This window comes from Mobula birostris, chromosome 27, assembly GCF_030028105.1.
Source record: "Mobula birostris isolate sMobBir1 chromosome 27, sMobBir1.hap1, whole genome shotgun sequence".
NCBI lineage: Eukaryota > Metazoa > Chordata > Chondrichthyes > Myliobatiformes > Myliobatidae > Mobula > Mobula birostris.
In genome coordinates, this window is record NC_092396.1 from 22,188,583 (window position 1) to 22,204,797 (window position 16,215).

Below are 16,215 nucleotides of genomic sequence, written 5' to 3' on the forward strand. Positions count from 1 at the left end.
TGTACAAATGTACCATGGAGAGCATTCTGACCGGCTGCATGTCTGTCTGGCATGGGTGGGGGGGGGCAGTGTTGGGGTGGCAGTACTGCAGAAGATCGAAGTAAGTTGCAGAAACTTGTAAAATTGGTCAGCTCTATCATGGGTACCAGCTACCATAGTATCCAAGACATCTTCAAGGAGCGGTGCCTTAGGAAGCTGGCGTCCATCATTAAGGATCCCCACCACCCAGGACATGCCCTCTTCGCACTGTTACCTTTGGGAAGGAGGTACAGGAGCCTGAAGACACACACTCAGTGATTCAGGAACAGTTTCTTCCCCTCTGCCATCCGATTTCTGAATGAACATTGAACTCATGAAAACTACCCCACTACTTTATTATTTCTGTTTCTGAACTGAATTGAATTGAGTTGACTTTATTACTTACGTCCTTCAAACAGGTGAGGAGTAAAAATCTTTATGTTATGTCTCCGTTCAAATGTGCAATGTGCAATTCTAGTAATTTATAATAAGTTACAGGATAGTCAATATAACATAGAAATACAGTTGTGACAGTCTGATGACCTGGTGGAAGAAGCTGTCCCGGAGCCTGTTGGTCCTGGCTTTTATGCTGCGGTACCATTTCCCGGATGGTAGCAGCTGGAATAGTTTACGGTCGGGGTGACTCGGGTCTCCATTGATCCTTCGGGCCCTTTTTACACACCTGTCTTTGTAAATGTCCTGAATCGTGGGAAGTTCACATCTACAGGTGCGCTGGGCTGTCCGCACCACTCTCTGCAGAGTCCTGCGATTGAGGGAAGTACAGTTCCCATACCAGGCCGTGATGCAGCCGGTCAGGATGCTCTCAATTGTGCCCCTGTAGAAAGTTCTTAGGATTTGGGGGCCCATACCAAACTTCCTCAACCATCTGAGGTGAAAGAGGAGCTGTTGTGCCTTTTTCACATTTTTACATTACTTACTTTAACTTAACTATTTAGTAGACATATATAATGTAAGTCAGTTCTTTTCTCTATATTTAATTATCATGTATTTCATTGTACTGTTAACAAATTTCATGACATATGCCGGCGATATTAAATCTAACTCTGATTCTGGGTCTGACATCAATGTACATAAGTTGTCACTCTTATATATTGTATTGTGCAAGCATACAGCGTTGTTAAAAGTACAATGGCTAGTTTACAGTGTTATAAAGGGTACATGATTATTTTAAGTTTATACACAAATAGAGTTAATTCTGTTTCTCAGATCCACAAAAACCACTGTGACAGTCTCGTGCTGAGGCGATGTCAAGGGGCGTTTCGTACCACAGGTTAGTGGCGTACATGTTGGCACCTCTGCTCAGCAGTAATTGGATGGTCCGCTCGTGGCCCCTTTTGGTGGCGAGGTGGAGAGGAGTACTCATAAGCCAGCCTCTTGCCTCTATATCAGCTCCACGCTCGATCAGATACTCTGCGACATCAGCATCGCCCCTCTCTGCCGCCCGATGAAGCGCAGTCATGTTCAGGCCATCTCTGGCATCTACGCTGGCCCCCTGTTGCATGAGAAGGTCCATTATTCGGAAGTGGCCCATCCCTGCTGCGGCCTGCAGAGCAGATGCTTTGTTACTGTCTGCAGCCCCGTGTGCGAGTAAATCTACCAACACCTGTCAGAAGGGATGCAAATCGTGAACTTTACAAATGATCCCTGCCGCTTTTTATTGAAAATCATTATATTTTGAGCTTTTCCTTTAAACCAGGTGTTCCCAAGCTGGAGTCCATGGACTCCTGGCTTAATGGTGTTGGCCCATGCCATAAAAAGAAAGATTGGGAACCCCAGATTTAAACTAACTAATTACTTACAAGTAGCAGACACAAGAAACTGCAGATGCTGGAATCTAGAGCAAAAAAAAAACTGCTGGATGAACTCAGCAGGTCCGACAGCATCAGTGGAAGGCAATGGGCGGTCAATATTCTACACTGTTCTATTTCCTTGCTTAGTTCTTTCAGCAGTTTGCTTGTCATTACCATTGGCATTTCACTGAAGACCTGTGGCTGCTTACAGTGAATGGGTTAACATTTCAGGCAATTAATCCTTTATTAGGGTAAGTACACCACAGAAATGTATTGGAAATCCACTATTAATTAAATTGGTAAATTGGTTTATTGTTGTCACTTGTACTGAGGTACAGTCTTGCATACTGTTCATAAAGATCAGAAGACCATCAGACATGGGAGCAGAATTAGGCCATTCAGCCCATCAAGTCTGGTCTTCCATTCCGTTATGGGTGATTTATTATCCCTCTCAACCCTACTTTTCTGCCTTTTCCACATACGCTTTGATGCCCTGGCTAATCAAGAACCTATCAGCCTCCACTTTAAATCTACCCAATGACTTGGGCGTCTGTGGCAATGAATTCCACAGATTCACCATCCACTGGCCAAAGAAATTCCTCCTCATCTCTGTTGTAAAGGGACGTCCTTGTATTCTGAGGTTGTCTTAGAGTCTCCCACTATAGGAAACATCCTCTCCACATCCACTCTGTCAAGGCTTTTTAAGATTCGATAGGTTTCAATGAGATTCCGCACCCCACCCCCACACACTTCACTCTTTTAAACTCTAATGACCACAAGCCCAGAGCCATCAAATGCACCTTGCACGTCAGCCCTTTCACTCCTGTGATCGTTCACGTGGCCTCCTCCTGATCCACTCCAACACCATCACATCCCGTTCCTAGACAAGGGACTCAGGGCTGCTGACAATACTCCAAACGCGGCCGGCCCACTGCCTTGTAAAACCCTCAGCACTACATCCTTGCTTTGATTTTCCAGTCCACTTGAAATGAATGCTAACATTGTATTTGCCTTCCTTACCACCGACTCAACCTGCAAGTTAACCTTTAGGAAATCCTGCACAAAGAATCCAAAGTCCCCTTGCACCTCTGACTTCTGAATTTTCTCCCCATTTAGAAAGCAGTCTATGCCATTATTCCTTCTATCGAGGTGCATGACCTACATTATGTTCTATCTGCCACTCCTTTACTCGTTCTCCTAGGTCCTTCTGAAGACACCTTGCTTCCTCAACACTACCTGCCCCTCTACCTATCTTTGTATCATCTGCAGTCTTGGCCACAAAACCATTAAAGCCATTGACATATAATGTGAATAAAAGCCCTGACCCCTGTGGAACAAAACTTGTCACCGGCAACCAACCAGAAAATGCACCCTTTATTTGTACTCCTTGCCTCCCGCCAGTCAGACAAACTTCTATCCACGCTGAAAATCTGCAGATGCTGGAAATCCGAGCGACACTCACAAAATGCTGGAGGATCTCGGCAGGCCAGGCAGCCTCTATGGAAAAGAACAAACAGTCGACGATTCGGGCCGAGACCCTTCATCAGAACTAGAGAGAAATGATGAGAGGTCAGAGTAAGAAGGTGAGGGGGAGGGGAGGAAGAAGTACAGGGTAGTAGGTGATAGGTGAAGGCGGGAAGGGGAGAGAGGGGTGAAGTAACGAGCTGGGGAGTTGATTGGTGAAAGAGAAACAGGGCTGGAGAAGGGGAAATCTGATAGGAGAGGACAGAAGGCCATGGAGGAGCACCAGAGGGAGATGAAAGAGGAAAAATGGGGATGGGGAGTGGTGAGGTGGAGGCATTACTGGCAGTTCGAGAAATCAATGTTCATGCCATCGGGTTGGAGGCTACCCAGATGGAATATGAGGTGTTGCTTTTCCAACCTGAGTGAGGCCTTGTCGCGACAGTAGAGGAGACCAGGGACTGACTTGCCAGAATGGGAATAGGAAGCGGAATTAAAATGGGTTGGCCACTGGGAGATCCTGCTTTTTCTGGCGGTCGGAGCGTAGGTGCTCGGCAAAGCGGTCTCCCAGTCTGCATCGGGTCTCACCGATATACAGGAGGCCACATCGAGAGAACCGGATACAGTAGATGGCTCCAATAGACTCACAGGTGAAGTGTCGCCTCACCTGGAAGGACTGTTTGGGGCCCTGAATCGTAGTGAGGGAGGAGGTGTAGGGGCAGGTGGAGCATTTGTTCTGCTTGCAAGGATAAGTGCCAGGAAGGAGATCAGTGGGGAGGGATGAATGGACAAGGGAGTCGGATAGGGGGTGAGCCCTGTGGAAAGCAGAAAGTGGAGGGGGAGGAAGATGTGTTTCGTGGTGGGATCTTGTTGAAGCTGTTGGAAGTTGTGGAGAATTATGTGCTGGATGTGGAGGCTGGTGGGGTGGTGGGTGAAGACAAGAGGAACCCTTTCCCTGGAGGGGTGGTTGGAGAACGTGGTGAGGGCAGACGTGAGGAAGTAGAAGAGAAGGGGTTGCAGGCAGCGCTGATGGTAGAGGAAGGGAAGCCCCTTTCTTTGAAGAAGGAGGACATCTCCTTTGTTCTAAAATGAAAAGCCTCATCTGGCCTATAGTTTCCTATCCTTTGCCTTCCTCCCTTCTTAAAGAGTGGAGTGAAATTTGCAATTTTCCAGTCCTCTGGAAACATTCCAGAATCTAGTGATGATCGAAAAATCACTACTATTGCCTCCACAATCTCTTCAGATACCTCTTTCAGAGCCCCGGCGTATAGTCCATCTGGTCTAGATGACACATCTGTTATCAGACCTTTCAGCTTCCCAAGCCCCTTCTGTGTAGAGGTAGCAACTACACTCACTTCTACCGCCTGAATTAATTACAACAGTGCATTGAGATAGTACATGGTAAAACAATAGCAGAGTGCAGAATGAAGTGTACAACAGAGAGAGAGAGTGCAGTGCAGGTAGACAGTAAGGCACAGGGTCATAAGGAAGTAAATTGTGAGGTTAAGAGCCCATTTCGATCGTAGGGGACTCTTTGATAATCTTATAACAGCAGGATAGAAGCTTTTCTTGAGCTTGGTTGTACATGGCTTCCGACCTTTGTATCTTCTGCCTGTTGGGTGAGGAGAGAGGAGAGAAGAGAGGAGGCCTGGAGTGGGAGAGGTCTTTGATTATGAGGTAGGGAGAAGTGTAGACAGAGTCCATGGAAGGGAGGCTGGTTTCCACAACTCTCTGCAGTTTCCTACGGTCACGGGCAGGGCAGTTACCACACTGAGCCATGCTGCATTCTGATAGGACGCTTTCAATGTTGCACTGATAAGGGTCAAAGGTGACACGCCAAGTTTCTTTAACCTCCTGAGAAGGTAAAGGCGCTGGTCAGCTTTCTTGACTGTGTTGTCAACACGGATGTACCAGGACCAGCTATCACTCTGAAGAACTTGAAGCTCTCAACTCTCTTGACCTTAGCACCATTGATGTCGAGTGCTGTGTAAAAGTCTTAGGCACATATACATATCTAGGATAGCGAAGACTTTTGCACAGTACTGTAGTAACTTTATGCATTGCTCTGTACTGATGCCACAAAGAAAAAAACAAATTTCATGACCCATGTGAGTGATGATAAACCTGATTCTGATATGGGTCTCTATTGTGGACTGAGAGTGGGAAGGGGGCAGGGAGAGGGTAATCATGGTTGGGAAAAGGAGAAAAGAGAGGGGAGGGAGTGGGAAGCAACAGGGAGACATTCTGTAGTGATCAATAAACCAATTGTTTGGAATCAAATGACCTTGCCTGGTGTCTCGGGGCTGGGTGTGTCTGCACCCAGACCAACACCCGCCCCGGCACTCCTCCTCTGCCACCTGTCCCACACCCCTCCTGTGGCTCTCCACCCTCGTCATTCCCAAATTCCTTTAGTCCCGCCAGATTTATAAAATCACTCTCCGCTCCACATTGACAAATGCAGTACTGCACAAAAATCTTAGGCATTCTAGCTACATATATGTGTCTACGACTTTTTCACAGTGCTGTGTTACCCTGAAATTCATTTTCTTTACAGGAAATTAAAGAACTACAATAAAATTTATGACATTGAGATATAAACAAAGGCTGTCAAACAACCAATAATGCAAAAGAAGACAAATTATGCAAATAAACAAATAAATAAACATATTAATAATAAATAATACTGAGAACATAACTAATTGAAAGCATCCATTTACCTGTAATTTTCAGCCTACTTTGAAACAATGCAGTTTCTTATTTGAACTAATCATCACTTCTTTTGATGCTAACTCAACTAACAGGATAGATGAGCATTTGAATCAAAGGTTCATTTATTATCAAAGTATACAACTCTGAAATTCTTCTTCTCCAGATAGCCATGAAACCAAGAAAGAAAAGAAAGGCAGCACGATCACCAACCCCCAAATCCCCCCTCCCCACAAAAAAATGAGCGAAAATGGAACAGGCACATCAATCCCAAAATTGCTCCTCCAGTACAAAACCTGAGCAAAACGGATCAGGCACATCAACACCTAAACCAGAGAGAGAGAAAAAAGGAGGAAATAAATAAATAAATAAGGGATGGGGTAAGAAGGGGAGGGGGGCATTAATGCCTTGTATTCCGTCTGGGTAGCCTCCAACCTGATGGCATGAACATTGACTTCTCTAACTTCCGTTAATGTCCCTCCTCCCCTTCTTACCCCATCCCTTATTTATTTATTTATTTTCTCTCTCTTTGTCTCTCTCTCACAATAACTCCTTGCCTGCTCTCCGTTTTCCTCTGGTGCCCCCCTCCCCCTTTCTTTCTCCCTGGACCACCTGTCCCATGATCCTCTCGTATCCCTTTTGCTAATCAACTGTCCAGCTCTTGGCTTCATCCCTCCCCCTCCTGTCTTCTCCTATCATTTCAGATCTCCCCCTCCCCCTCCCACTTTCAAATCTCTTACTAGCTCTTCTTTCAGTTAGTCCAGACGAAGGGTCTCGGCCCGAAACGTCGACTGTACCTCTTCCTAGAGATGCTGCCTGGCCTGCTGCGTTCACCAGCATTTTGTGTGTGCAACTATGCTCTTCTATTGAGATGTTCCCACACCCAATGATCTCACTTTAAGGACTCTTTATCTTGTAATTTCATGCTCTCATTATTTATTGCTATTTATTTATATTTGCATGTGCACAGCCTGTTGTCTTCTGTGCTCTACTTGATCTTTCATTGATCCTGTTTACAGTTACCATTCTATAGGTTTGCTGAGTATGCCCACAGGAAAAAGAATCTCAGGGTTGTATGTGGTGATATGTATGTACTCTGTTAATAAATTTTACTTTGAACTTTAAAATTTGCAGCAGATTAACTAATCGATTGAACATCCTTCCATGGAATCTTCAGCTTGCTCTGAAATGAAACAGCTTCTCATTTGAATTAAGTGCAATTTCTTTTTAAAAAGGTGAAACAAATCCACCTTTGGGGAGATTTGAGAAACACACATCCAAATGACAGGAGCCCCCATCTCAAGGGGAGGATGTTGTTATAGCTTTGGGATTTGTTCCCACAAAGCTTGGCATGAGGACATTTCCGTACAGACTCCTGGTGTACAGACAGTGGGTGGATTATGTCACTGCAAAAAAAAAAACCACAAAAAAAACAACTTTAAAGTGATTTAAGAGGGACGGTTTTTACTTTGGCTTATTGTCGATGTGCAGATTGTCGGGGAGCTTGACTGTAGAATACCATGTGCTTGGTATCTACGACATTGTTTACAAAGGGAAGGTCTGGTATGGTCTGTGTCTCTCTCAGTGTATTTTGCATTTCCTTATTATTTGTCGTCCAGACATACCTCTTCTTGGCCGTTAGCAGCAGCAATCGATAACGCTGTCCTTCCAACAGCATCCTCAGCACTGATGCAGGTTCCAGTTTCCAATAGTATTTCAATTACTTTTCTGTTTCCAACCTCCGCGGCCAGGTGCAAGGGCGTCATGTTGCCTCGTGTCGTGCAGTGCGTTGAAACTCCTCTCGAAAGGAGAAATTCGATTATGTGCAGCCGGTCACTCACGACCGCCCAGTGCAGTGGGGTCCAGCGCTGTGTGTCCGCTGCCTCGGCGCTTGCCCCGTAGTTCAGCAGCTGCTGCGCAATCAGGAGGTGCCCCCCTGCGGCTGCGCAGTGCAATGCGGTCAGTCCGCGCCTGGTCGGCACGCTGGTCGAAGCCCCGCGCTGCAGGAGGAGGTCGGCAATCTGGGTGTGTCCGTTCCACGCAGCCTGGTGAAGAGGAGTCCAGCTGTGCCTGTCTGTGGCGTCGATCTCTGCCCCGCGGTGAACGAGAAGTTTAACCAGTGATTGGCAGCCCTTAAATACTGCGTAATGTAGTGGGGTACAGCCAAATTCATCCCTGCATTTAACGGGATAATGATAGTCGTTAAGAAAGCACATGGTCCATTGGCCTTGATCAATCGTGGGGTTGAGTTTAAGAGCTGAGAGGTAATTTTGCAGCTATATAGGACCCTGGTCAGACCCCACTTGGAGTACTGTGCTCATTTCCGGTCGTCTCACTGCAGGAAGGATGTGGAAATCTTAGAAAGGATGCAGAGGAGATTTACAAGGCTGTTGCTTGGATTGTTTATGAGATTAAGTTGAGTGATCTCGGCCTTTTCTCCTTGGAGCAGGGGAGGATGAGAGGTGACCTGATAGAGGTGTTCAAGATAATGAGAGTCATTGATCGTGTGGATAGTCAGAGGCTTTTCCCCAGGGCTGAAATGGCTAGCACGAGAGGGCATAGTTTTAAGGTGCTTGGAAGTAGGTACAGAGGAGATGTCAGGGGTAAGTTTTTTTATGCAGAGTGGTGAGTGCGTGGAATGGGTTGCCGGCAGCGGTGGTGGCGGCAGAAACAATTGGGTCTTTTAAGAGACTTCTGGATAGGTACACGGATCTTAGAAAAATAGAGGGCTATGGGTAAAGCCTAGGTAGCTGTCAGGTAGGGACATGTTCAGCACAGCTTTGTGGGCTGAAGGGTCCGTATTGTGCTGTATATTTTCTATGTATCAGATAGTTATTATTCTGTATTGTTAGTGTTTTACCTTGTCCTAACTCTGTGCACAGTGCAATGATTTGATGCATATGAACAGAATGCAAGAAAACATTTTCGCTGTATCTCAATATATGCAACAACAATAAACTGACTCCAGTTCCAAATACCTGACTGTACCCACATACTTTTCAATCATACAGTTAAAGTGAACACCACACATTCACAGATATACACAGGTTGAGCACCCCTTAACCAAAACTTCAAAATCTGAAAACCTGCAACATCCAAAATTTTTTTGATCACTGACATGACATCACAAACAGAAAATTGCGGAAGGAGCTGGGAAAGTTTCTAGGCAATGCACAGGTCTCTGTGTACCGCAGATACTTCAGAGAAGTGACCTCACATACCTAATGATCAGGAGTTAATAAAAAATAGAAAAACACCGCATAAAGTGAAAAACGAAGATCTCGATTGTGTATTGGAAGAGTGGATTTGTCAGCTTCGGAGTAAAATATTACTGGTAAGTTGATCATGAAACAGGTAAAGATCTGTCACAACAAACTAAAAATTGAAGATATTTGTGACTATTCAGCAGGCTGATTGTAGAAATTTAAGAAAAGACACGGCATTAATTTTTTTAAAAGATTTGTGGTCTGCTGATCACGAAGCAGCAGTGAAATTCACTGATGAGTTTTCTGAGATTGTCACTGATGAAAATCTAACACGCTGATCGGTTGTATCAGCACATACGCGTGATGAACAAGTGTAAGACCAAGACAGCGTACCGGCAACACATAAATTCAGGGTCGGGAATGATAGTGTTGCCAAACAGCCTCTGACTGTCCACCTGGGTGGCTGAGGTAGTGATGGCTTACCTTTCTGATGGTTCAATGTATTGTTTCACGCACAGAATTATTAAAAATATTTTACAAAACTACTTTCAGGGCGTGCGTATAAGCTGTATATGTAATGCAAATGGATGGATTTCATGTTTAGACTTGGGTCCCATCCCCAAGGTAGCTCTTTATATAGGTGCAAGTATTCCAAAGTCAAAAAAAACCCCTGAAATCCAAAGCATTTCCAACCCCCAGCATCTCAGATCGGGGTGCACAACCTGTATATGTAAATGAATTCTGGATGGTATAGGCTGGTTCCTGTGCTAATGGAAGAATTCAGGATGAATAAAGTGGGAGATTTGGATTGAAGACCAGTGAGACAGAATCTCTGCAGAGATTGGATCCAATATATTTCATGTTCAAAAGGTTTCTCCAAAATTTCCTCCTTTTATGCTCTCATGCGAAACACTGAGAGCTATGATTTGCAACAGATCCTTGGGATACTCCACTTGTGACTTGATTCCTGTGGAACTCCGCCTATTAATGACTATCTAATTCTGACCGCATACAGAGATTATATCTTTATTATTATGTATTGCAATGTACAGCTGCTCGATAGTAACGAGTTTCACGACAGTGACAATGATAAACCAATCCCAGTTCCACCAGGGATATCCCAAAGAATGGCAAGGATCTGAAGGAATACGGTTGTTAATGGCCCCGGTGTTCCTTGTAACGCTGAGGCTGCACTGGTGAGGTCTCACTTGGAGTAAGGCGAGTAGTTTTGGGCCCCTGATTTAAGAAAGGACGTGCTGGCATTGGAGAGGGTGCAGAGGAGGTTCACGAGAATGATTCTGGGAATGAAAGGGTTATCATTTGAGCAGTGATTGATGGCTCTGTACTCGCTGGAACTTAGAAGAATGAGGTGGGGATCTCATTGAAACCTGTCGAACGTTGAAAGGCCGAGACAGAGAGGCTGTGAAGAGGATGTTTCCTTTGATAGGGAGTCTAGGACTAGAGGGCACAGCCTCAAAATAGAGAGACGTCCATTTAGAACAGATTAAATTTTTTATTAAAGTCTGTCACAAGCCTTGTGGCCCATCAGGCCGGTGCTTATGCCGGTTTCCGTGATGTGAAGCGACTGAGAGCACGAGACTTCCCCCCCCCCCCACCCCGGGATAGGACACCAGTCTATTGTGAGGTTAACCCCCAGCATTTGCCAGTACCCATTCTCAGCTGGGTGGACTGGAGCAATGTGTGGTTAAGTACCTTGCTCAAGGACACACACACTGCCTCGGCCGAGGCTCGAACCCACGACCTTCGGATCGCTAGTCCAACACTTGGCCATGCGCCACACAGAGACGAGGAGCAATTTCTTCAGCCAAAGGGTGGTAAATCTGTGGAATTCATTACCACAGGTGGCTGAGGAGGCCAGGTTACCGGGTGCATTACTGGTGGAGGTTCTTGATTAGTCAGGCAGTGAGAGGTTATGGGGAGAAGGCAGGAGAATGGGATGTCGAGGGAAATGGATCAGTCACGGTGGAATGTTGGTGCAGACTAGACGTGCTGAATGGCCTAATTCTGCTCCTATGTCGCACGGTCCTATGCTCAGAAAGCAAACTCCTTCATTCATAAATCTATTCCACTGACCCTTATGTTAGTCTATTTCATATTGTTGTGTTAGTAGTTGAATGCAGTTCGTGCCAATAGTGGCACCTCACCTGGAGTCTATGAGAGCGCCGTGCTGTAGATATGTCTTTGCCAGGTGGACGTCACCACTACAAGCTGCCTGATGAAGGTCAGTCCATGTGCCAAGGTGGACACCATCTCCTGCTCCCTGTTGCACCTCGTTAAGCTCTTCACTGAGATCCACCAGTCTCCACAACAGTTCTGCTGTCATCCCAGATACCTCGTCATGTCTTCTTAAAAAGTAAGACTGATACAAACAAACTCTTTGAGAGCTTTGTGGGATATTTTTACATAAATAAAGACGTGAATTGTAAAGTAAGAAGATTTGGGGCAAGTAGACTCTGAAATTGGGAGGGGGCATTGTTTTTGTTTGCAGATCCATGTTTTTTTATGCACCTCTTAGCATCTTTGGTCAATTTAGGGATGGGTGCAGAGTGCAACCCCCAATCAGTGGCACTGAAGTACAGCAGTTAGTGTAATGCTTTACAGTACCAGCGACCCAGGTTCAATTCCCACTGCTGTTTGTAAGGAGTTTGTATGTTCTCCCCATCGCTGCGTGGGTTTCCTCCGGGTGCTCTGGTTTCCTCCCACATTCCAGTGACGTATGAGTTAGGGCTAGTAAGTTGTGGGCACACTGTGTTGAGGCCAGAGGCATGGAGCCATTTGCGGGCTGCCCCCAGCACATCCTCGGACTGCGTTGGTCGCCAATGCCAATGACGTGTTTCACTGTACGTTCCGAGGTTTCGAGGCACACGGGCAAATAAAGCTAATCTTTAAGACGCTTGTTTACAGAAAGGATGCTGCAGACGGGTTTGCAAACATGAAAGCTCTTTGTCGGTTTATAAATAACCAATCTTCAGAGAAATGGGAAAGCAATTTAAAAAAAACAATGCAGATGCCAGAAACCTAAAATTGGAACAAACTGTTCATTCTTTTGAAGTCTCTCAAAGCTTTGACTAAACAGTCGGTTTTCAGACGCCTAAGAACTCCATTGTCAGTAAAACAAAAAGGTGACTTGGAAACTGGTAAATATTCTAAAACATGACTTGCAAAAAGCAGAGGTGTTTACAGTTTTCCTGTAACTGCATCTCTGGCTACTGGATATTGCAGAGCATATCCAAGGCCACAAAATATACCTTTTGTTTCAAGAGTTAGGTTTGGCTCTTTTCTGATTTAGAGTGCCCTGGGTTTAATCTAATTAGCGTCCCACCCACCCGCTGAGGTTGGGTGGGACTACTACCAGAGGTGATGGGTTAAGGGTGAAAGGTGAAACTTTTAAGGGGAATGTGAGGGGAAACTTCTTCACTCAGAGGGTGGTGAGAGTGTGGAACGAGCTGCCAGCATAAGTGGTGCATGCCAGCTCCATTTCAACACTTAAGAGAAGTTTGGATAGATACGTGGATGGAAGGGGTATGTAGGGCTATGGTCCCAGTGCAGGTCAATGGGAGTAGGCAGTTTGAATGGTTTCAGCATGGAACAGATGGGCTGAAGGGCCTGTTTCTGTACTGTTCTTTTTGATGACTCTAAACGCTGATTAATAAGTATAAACGTCTGATCTGAAGCTCCTGCACCACACTCAAAATGCAGGAGGAACTCAACAGGTCAGTTGACACTTTAGGTCGAGACTCTTCATTAGGACACTCATCGAGAAGCTTGACTGTCTATTTCTCCTCATAGATTCTGCCTGACCTGCTGAGTTCCTCCAGTATTGTGTGCTTTGCTCTAGATTTCCACGTCTACAGCTTCTCTTGCGGCGCACTGGACCGAGTAAGGAAGTGCGCCCCCTGCTGGTGATAATGGGAACTGACTCCCCACCCGATCTCGATATTTCATGGGAGATCCCAGGTCCTCACTGGGAAGAAGAAACAGGGAGGTAATCTCCGGTCAGCTGACCTATATTGTTGCCCCATTCAATTAGGCTGTCACATTGTCACACTGCTCTGCACAAATTGGTATTTTACTTGCTACCTGACTGTCCCTAAGGCAAAGTCGAGTTTATTGTCTTATGTACCAGTGCATGCGTGTCCAGGTGCAATGAAAAACTTACTTGCAGCTGCATCACAGGCACACAGCATCACAAGAAAATAAAACATGAATTGCCATAGATTGTACACATTTTTAACAAGAAGATACACAACACAGACACTGTGCAGTACAGAAGCTGCAAGGCATTGGAACTCAGGACCTTACAGAGGACAGCAAAGACTGCTGACAGGATCATGGGGGTCTCCCTCTCCTCTGTTTGTGATATTTACCGGGAGCATTGTAGATGAGGGGCCCAAAACATTTTTGAAGATCCCTGTCACCCGTCCCACCATCTCTTTGACCCACTACCATCAGGAAGGAGGTACAGAGGCATCAGGACGAGGACTGCCAGACTGGGTAACAGCTTCTTCCCTCAGGCTGTGAGACTAATGAATACCCTGTCACCGGGACAGCAAGCTCTTTACTGTTTACCTGTGCTGCACACGACACGGATTTTGAATGACAGTTCATTAACTTATGTATGGTAATATCTTGTTTTATGTCCAGTGTGTGACACGTGTTTTGTTTGGTCGTGTATTTGTACAGTTGGACGACAGTGAACCTGAACTTGGAAAAAATATCCATTGCAGGGCAAAGTGATCAAAGTGGCCGTAATGTTCTTATACTGAGGTAGTGGATTAGGGTTGTACAGATTGGTTCAAGAACCGAATGTTTGAAGGGAAGTAGCGTTCCGGAGCCTGGCGGTGTGGGACTTGTACCAGGAGTATTTTATTGGTGACTGAGTGTTCTGGGATGCTGTGTTGCTACAAGTGAAGGTCTCCTGAACGGATGGGTCCACTGGAAGGAGGTTTTCCATATTTGTGATTTTAGAGTGCCCTGTGTTGTGAGTGTCAGAAATTCCATGCACTGGTGCTCCTTTTGCATGCTGGATTGGGTGAAAGATTGGCAGGGCACCCAGAGGGGAAGGGGCTCACTCCTTGGTGAGGTTTTGATCCTTCGATGAGACTGAGGCATCTCGGGCAAATAACAAGCACAGAGTTCAGCCAGCTTTCTCAGTTGCTTTTGTCACATGCAGTCACTGACCAGGTATTCCTGAACATTGGACTGAAATAAAATGCTCTGAACATCCTTCTTAAAAAGATCCAATGAATACGGTGAAGTGTGTTACTTACAGCTGGTTGTTCAATGGTTCTAGGTTTAGTGAGTAACAAGGGCCTGTTGGGAAAACAAACGGCAAATTAGCTTCATATTAGAAACAGAGAAACTCTGGAAAGTGTAAGACAATGTTTTAAAGTTTGAGACATCAGTTCAGAATAGAATCATTAAACAGATTTAAGATGGAAGTTATGGTGAATATCAGCAACTTACTCCACTTTTATTGTGCTTAACTTGTACAGTAAAGAATTGCCACCGCTGGCGTGTACACGGCAAGTGCGGACGTTTAAATATTCACTGATTGAACTGGTCTGCTGCACTCTCAGAAACATTATCCAAGATGCATAAAGGTCCCATTGTGTACCCTCATAATCTCATAATCTCGACAAGTAGAAACTTGCTGAGCCCTTTTTGTGAAATATTATCCTTCAATTACTGCACAAGCCTTTGATGGGACCATTTCGATCTCGCTGGAGTATATTAACCCTTTCAGCATCCATTCATCTTTCAAATTGTGCAATGCCCCTCATCACTCAGTGAAACTATTAATAGAGGAGCTCTCAAAAATTGAAATGTTGTACAATATAGAAATTTTAGCTTATGAGTAGTTGTGCACACAAAATGGGATTTGTTGAGTAACGTTATGGTGAATTATGTCCTGTCTCTGGAGCCTCACTAGAAGATCAAAGTTCAATGGGACCAACTCTATGATGCCGGGTAGGGTTTGAGTCAGGCTGTGACATAGTTGCCTCCAGATCAGAGTGACTTGCTTAATGTTACTGCACCGGGTAATGTTTAAGGCTGCTTTATTTATGACAATGTGGAAAAATACATAAATACTCAGACTGTGGTCAGGAGTTAATTTTATACATGGGCAATTCCCTTGAGTTGTTATCCTCCATCCTGTTGACCTCTGACTTCATTTTTAAATTTATTTACTGCCCGTAATGCTGCTGGCATTTAGGGCCACAATGAAGCTCGTCCGTCTCTGGCAGTGTTCAGGGCTTCTGTCATCGTGTCAGTAGCTTCCTGTCAGTTTTCACTACTGCGAATCATGCAAGTCCCGGGTGGAGACTCAGGAATACCAGGTGTAGAAGGATTCTTCATTGCTGTTTCTGTAAAAATATTATTTTACCGGTCAGGGTAATTAGCCCTGAGCTGAACCCCCGAACCTGGTGGCCACTCTTAGTCTGGCCTCTACCCTTTGACCTGTTGGCATGGGTGACCCTATCAAGAGCCAAAACATAAAGCCCTGACTCCAGCCAACATAGCCCTCCGGGTCATTGAGGCATGCAAACCTCCAAACCCAACGGCAAGGTTGTGGCCCTCGTGGATCTGACCTCAATACTTGCTGCTTAACTGTTGTCTACATGAGGTGGTGCTAGACAGTACAATCCTCTTAGCTAAAGTTGGATGTAAAGGAAGGTGGATAATTATGTGTTGATATAGTTCAGTTCTCATTTGTTAATGAGAGTGATATTCCTCACCAGGATGAGGAATGAGGGAATTAGTTGCAGGATGAGGGAATCAGGGGTGTCATTTCCAACACGCGAAGGAGCTTCACTGGTTATCTTCCTGGATTCATGGCAGACAGCACTGTGGAAGATGGCTTGTGCTGCGCAGAGCTTTACAGACCCAGGGCAAAAGGGGATGAGGGACGGTCTAGGGGAGTAGTCATCCCACAGCAGGTACCTGAAAGCTCAGTACAATCGGTGGTGTTGCACTGGGATGTAAACAAG

At 45.4% G+C, this 16,215-nt stretch overlaps 1 pseudogene; it reads right to left on the reverse strand.

Moving 5' to 3' along the window:
* Positions 1–1,012: 1,012 nt before the first annotated feature.
* On the reverse strand, positions 1,013–14,569 carry LOC140188590 (uncharacterized; annotated as a pseudogene).
* Between the last annotated feature and the right edge of the window lie 1,646 nt (positions 14,570–16,215).